This window comes from Triticum urartu, chromosome 1 (genome assembly GCF_003073215.2).
Source record: "Triticum urartu cultivar G1812 chromosome 1, Tu2.1, whole genome shotgun sequence".
Taxonomy (NCBI): Eukaryota; Viridiplantae; Streptophyta; class Magnoliopsida; order Poales; family Poaceae; genus Triticum; species Triticum urartu.
This window is the reverse complement of record NC_053022.1, coordinates 578,788,694-578,795,271: the sequence shown is the minus strand read 5'-3', so window position 1 is coordinate 578,795,271 and position 6,578 is coordinate 578,788,694. Positions and strand designations below refer to the sequence as shown.

The 6,578-nt window shown below is 38.7% G+C and overlaps 1 pseudogene; it reads left to right on the top strand.

The window, feature by feature from the left end:
• The first annotated feature begins 838 nt into the window (after positions 1-838).
• On the top strand, positions 839-3,780 carry LOC125540583 (annotated as a pseudogene).
• The last annotated feature ends 2,798 nt before the right edge of the window (positions 3,781-6,578 follow it).

The window sequence follows — 6,578 nt, the reverse complement described above, 5'->3', positions numbered from 1 at the left end:
AAATGGGAATTTTTTTCAGTTTAAGAGATCCAGGGTCCTATTCCAGCTAGCTCGCATACCAATCTATCTATCCTTCGTCCAACTTAATCCATCCATCCTTCATCCAGTTATTAGTACAGGTAGTTTCGAACATGTATATAAAATGGTACGACTGTATGTAAAGAAGCAATGTGGACTATTTAAAACACTTTTGCCTTGAAGTTATGAACATTTCACTAAAACAAGATTTTTTTTTTTGAATTTGAAACATTTCTAACAATGCATTATTTTCAACTCAAACTATTTCAGAAAACACATTTTTTTAAAAAAATGGGATTTAAAAAAAATTGAACAAATTTTGGAACGAGAACAAAAGTTTAGAGGTTCCAAACAGTTTTCAAAATGGGATTTTTTTGAAATTCTGAACACTTTTCAAAAATTATAACAACAATTGAAATTCCGAAAGTCTTTTGAAAATTTCGAATTAAAAAACCGAAATAAGAAAAATAAAGTTGGAAAATAAAAAAGGAACATGAAAGAAAAAGAGAAAGGAACAAAAATGAAAAACAGAAACAGAAAAAACAAAGAAAGGAAAATGGGCCAGCCCAATCTTAGGACCCTGTGGGAGGCTGCGACTATTTGCCAGCACATGCGGCAAATATAGTTTTCCCAGCTACGTGGGCAGGAAAATAGTGGGCTGGCTTAGCTGGGCCATAGCACGTGCGGCCCACATACAGAATTCTGGAGAACCGCTTTTGCTTTTCTAACAGACGAACACACAAGAGATCAAGTTGCCCACATATAGCATCAGATTGTGAAGCGGTGGTGAAGGAAATTCAGGGCCGGAGTGGATCAGCATATGGAGCGATCATCCAAGAGATCAAGTTGTCATCTACTTCTTTTATTTCTTGTAATATAGTGCATGAGTTTAGGAGCTTTAATGTAGAAGCTCACAATCTAGCGAAGCATGCGTTAAAGTTAGGCGCTGGTCACCATGTATGGTTAGGCCAGGCAGGAGGTCTTACTTTCGTCCCTGTAAACATCGTGACGGGTTAAATAAAAAGCTTCGCGAGATTGCCTCAAAAAAAAAACAGACGAACACACAAAAATTTGTTACCACCTTGGAAAAAAATAATTCAGAAGTGAAAGGATGAATTAATCGGAAAAACACACCTTGCTTTATTAGTGTATAAGAGTAGATAAGATATATATATGCATTAACTAATTAATTCTCTATATATCTTGGCATGTTCAAAATATGTCTGTTTTTTCTTGCCATAATGAAACTAAGAATTAATCATCACGAACTATTTGATTTCAAGATGAACTGCCACCCGCGCATCGTTGATTGCAAATTAAACACAGAAATTAATTTAAATCATGTTTTGGTACCGAGACAAATATACTCCATATATACGCTAGCTGGAATACACTATAGTATGCAATATAAGGTCTGGATCTCTATATATAACTAGATGGCGCCCCACGCGTTGCTGTGGGAATTGGCTGCAATATATTTGAATGAGATTTGATTGTGTGGAATATAAATTTTTAGATTAAGAACACATGAACAAAATAAAAAATAATATGACTTATTATATTTGATAAAATATTTATTGAATATAAGCTGAACAATAGAATGATAATTATTTTCCCATGAATGGTTGCATGTGGTGATGGGTCTTTATGATGCATGGTTGCATGTTAATGTGGGCCTTATCCCATTCATAATTGTATGATGATGTGGCATGCTTGCATGTTAAGATAAATATGTTAGTGGGGATTAATCTCTTAGGTATATAGGATATATCTTGGCACGTTCTTTTTGCTGCCATAATGAAACCAAGAATTAATTGATCTCGGCATGAACCGCCACCCGCCCATCGCTGATTGCAAATTAAACAAAGAAATTAATTGTAGTCATGTTCTGGGATCTAGACAGATATATATACTCCATATATACGCTAGCTAGAATACACTGTAGTACGCAATATATGGTCTGGATCTCGATATATGTTGGCACGTCCAAAATACGTCTCTATTTTTTCCTGCCATAATGAAATCAATAATTAGTTGCCGCGATAAATTTGTTCTCAAGATGAACTAGCACCGCACATCGCAGATTGCACATTAAACAAATAAATTAATTTTAATCATGTTCTGGGATGGAGACAGATGTACTGTGTATATACGCTAGCTGGAATACATTGTAGTATGCTATATACGTTATGGATCTTTATATACCTTGGCCTGTTTTTTCCTGCCATAATGAAACCAAGAATTAATTGCCACGATCTATTTGCGCATCGCTGATTGCAAAATAAACAAGGAATCAATTAATTTAAATATTGTTGTGGGATTCAACTATATACACGGCGATCGAGACAGATATACTTCATATATACGCTAGTAGCTGTGATCGAGGTTGATATACTCTGCTGTAGTAAGTTCGTGAAAATACTTTGATACTCCATATATCATTTGAACACAAAAGATACGCCAGCCAGCGAAATATTTGATTTTTCCTGGTGGAATTAGAAAGCGGTGCAAGATGGATATTTGCATGTGCGAAGCAGCACTGTGATTACGAATGGACGGCGGAGATCGACCGGCCACCCCTATAAATACCCCTGTACCTTGGCCAGGTACAACCGTACAAGGCACAAACCAAAGCCCCCAAGCAGCAAGCAACAGAGCAACCGTAGATTCATAGCCACTGTCATAAGCTCAAGTTTTCTCTCCATGCATGCCTAAACATGTGAAGCTAGTTCATTTTGACCGGCTTTGATCGTTTATGCAACACACTTTTTGGTTGTTGTTGGCAGCCATGTATAGGCATCTATTTTGGCCAAAAAAATATGCTTTTTTTTTACTTTTGTATCCTTATGCTATTTTCGGTGAAGCATTTCATAAAGTGGTAGATTACCAATTAAGAGAGTGTACCTCTTGCAACAACAACCAGGTACTCTGATGATTGTATCTGTTCCTTCCTTAATTTGTTTCTTCTAACTTTTTTTGCATCATCGCTGGTGCACTATTTTTAATTTGGCTCAATGCATACAAGATCGAGATTGTTAGAGGCGATGCCTAAACCGCGCACTGCCAATATATGTTGCATTGGTTGTTGTTGCCTATGAAACGTGTGCTGATCTTCCCGATGATTTGTAATCGATTAGTTGCAACTAAAATGCACAAACTTGCAGTGTGATTTACTGATCATTAAAATTATGGTTCTCATGTCGATTATTCTTGTAACACTCTCCTTGAAAATAGTATTAGCTAGGTGTGTATCAGATATAATTAATCTCATTATTAATTCTGTTTGCAGTTACTTTAGCTAGCTGATCATGGCATCATCCCTCAAGGCACTGCTTGTTGAGGATACTGCGGTTGACAACATGGTTCTCTCCTTCATGCTACGCAGATTTCACTGTGAGGTCATCCTGGCTAAGAATGGGAAAGAAGCTGTTGATATGTTCCTTGAGGGTAACAAGTTTGACATTGTTGTGTGTGATAAGGACATGCCCAAGGTATCTACTTGAGTTAATTTACGGTTTCTTTCTTTTACTTTTTTGCTTGAACATAACATACATTGGATGGTCACCTCATCGACACTTGTACATGTTACTCCATATAGGCAATCATGAAGATCCGTGCTATGGAGCCACCGATGTGAAGATCGTCGGGGTGTCCGCTGATGATAACGCCATGGAGGCGTTCATGAGTGCCGGTGCTGATGAATTTGTGCCCAAACCAATGAGGATTGAGGTTCAGGAGGTCATCAGCAAGAAGAAGAATTAGTGACGCTTGCTCGATCCAGCCATGGAGGAATAAATTAAGCTAGCTCATATACTATGAATGTTATTTTTTGCAAGGGATATACCATGAATGTTTGATAGCTTTAATTTGCTTTGCATTATATTATTGTCGTGTTGTCATTTTAGTTTCAAGGTCATGTTAAAGACCGGGGTTGATAAGCAAAAAGGAACAAGCAGAGGGGCTACCAGTAATGAGATAGTTGAAATCAATGTAATGTGTAACCTTTTGAAATTAATCTATTACTTCTCGTTAATTTGTGCTTCAGGGTGTGCGCCATGTGCAAGTGTTCCAGAGGCAAGTTATTTGACACACAATTAATTTGATAATTGTTTCACGGATTGGATTTCTCTTGTTGGCATGGTATGTCTAACTAACGCCACCTGTGAAGCTAAGCATACCGCATGCGTGCACGTAATTTCTTTCTAGAAACATGAAATGAGCCATGCATATATATATATATATATATATATATATATATATATTTCAACTGATCCAAAAGTCTTTGCCTTCTCGAGCTTCCATCTGGCATACGCCTCATGCTCCTCCAAGTCTATCTTCTCTCTCTCAAGTTGTAACTTGTTGGTCACCCTCTCCCGGCTCCAATCCATCCTCTCTTTTTCACATCCAAGAAGAGCTTGTACATCTCCTCCTCCTTCTCCTCCATGATGGCAGACACTTTGCTCGACACAACGTCACGCAAGACCCTGCTTTTATCCCACTTGTTTCCCATCACTTGGTGGTCCCTCTTTGGCACGGTGGCTTGTCCCTCCTCTCCTCCACCTTCCTCATCTTCGTCACCCAATCCAATGGATTGGTGGGAGCTTGAGCCATTGTTTTTTCTTCAACTTTTTGTTGTCGTTCTTGAGGTCATAGATGAATTTTTGCCAGTTTGGTTTCCCATTCAATTTCAACCAACAATGGCACATAGTGAATGACTTCCCCTTGATTTGTTGGTACAAAACCTCATCTAGCAAACAAGAATCACTCATGAGAATGCAGCAAACAAAGCTAGCATAATGATGTTAAAACGAAGCAAGTCACCTTACACGACTCTTGATTCCAATGCCACTTTGTTTCCGGCTAACCACGGAAGAATAGTGGCCGCAAAACTTGTTCACACTCTCTTGGATGATCGACCATCTATGTTGGAGAGAGGTCTCATTGCAGGTGGTATGGTTAGGGATTGACTCCACATATTCCTCGTGTTGATGGTAATCTTGTGAATCTTTCCCCAATACTTATTTCCCTTTTGCTTGGTCCCATATATAGGGTGTTCATACTTGTGGCCAACCAAGCTTCACACAACAAAACATCTCATGAATTGAGAACGTCACACGTATTCCTTGAACATCTTTTTTTGTTTAGAGTGGTTGGTGTTTGCCTGACATCATACATAGAAGAGGTATCACCCAAGTCATAATGCATATGATATTGACCGTCATTGATCATGTATGTCATGATAACCTCCTAAAATGGTCATGATCACAAATAAACTAACACTACTAGAGAAAAGCTTAGCAGCAGCGCGGGTTTTAGGCCTATCAGTAGCGCTGGACGATGCGCTACTGATAAGGCGCTACAGCTAACGTATAGCAGTAGCGTGCCTCCGACCACGCTACTGCTAAATCGACTTAGTAGTAGCGACTTCCCGGAGGAGCGCTACTGGTAATTAGTAGTAGCGCTTCTCCCTGCCCGTGCTACTACTATTATTTCGTATTTTATTTCTTTTTTATTTCATGTTGTATTTGTACACCTTTACACAAGTTTTCATACAACAGGAATTTAGAAATTGTTTTTACATCATAATGAGTTATTACATCACGGGGTGAAAGAACCATGGACTAGTTTCAAGTGGATGGACATCCACTTGAAACTAATCTGCGATTCTTTCACCCAATGATATAATAAATATCATCATCATCATCATCATCATCATATCATTAACAACTTATCATCATAATACATCATTGTCATATAACACCTCCTCAAGATCATCGTTTTCATCAATGAGACATCACATAGCAAATTGGTCACTAGTCGTAATCACAAGTACTCCTCATCATCAACTCTAACACATTGTATCACATAATAAACATATTGTACCTCATAGGACCTAGTACATTCTCTTAGGACCTACTGTAAGTGCATCTAGTGCCACCCCTAGTTGGTTTTGGAGTATTGACGACAAACCTAGTTAAGGGACTAATGTGTTTGTGAGAATTGCAGGATAACACAGGTAGAAGTCCCTCATTGATTCGGTTTTACTACCAGAGATGACCCCTAAAAATGTATGAAGACATTGAAGTCAAAGGTGGTATATGAAGATATTCACATTGAAGACTATGACAAGAGAAGACACGATATGAAGCCTATGGAGCTCGAAGACTTAGATCTTTCGTAGTTCTTTTTCTTTTATGTTGAGTCATAGGAACCACTGTACTGTTAAGTGGGGTCCAAGAGAACCAGTCAGAATGACTGAAGTGATGCCTAAACCAAAAACCTATGTCTTCGAGTGAAGACAATGAGAGCGAATCTTGTCCAGAGTCGGACAAGTCAGCTTTGCTTGTAGCCCAAGGAAAGTTGCCATGAGAGTTTGAAATCTGACCGTTGAGACACGTGTCAGTTCCTTAGTGACCCAGGGTCATTTCGGACAAATCAGGTCGGGTTGCCAAGTGGCTATAAATAGTCCACCCCCTACAACCATAAACGGTTGGCTGCTCAGATTGAGAGTACGGCTTTTGTCGTTTGAGAGCAACCCACCTCGAAGCCTTTGAGAGAGA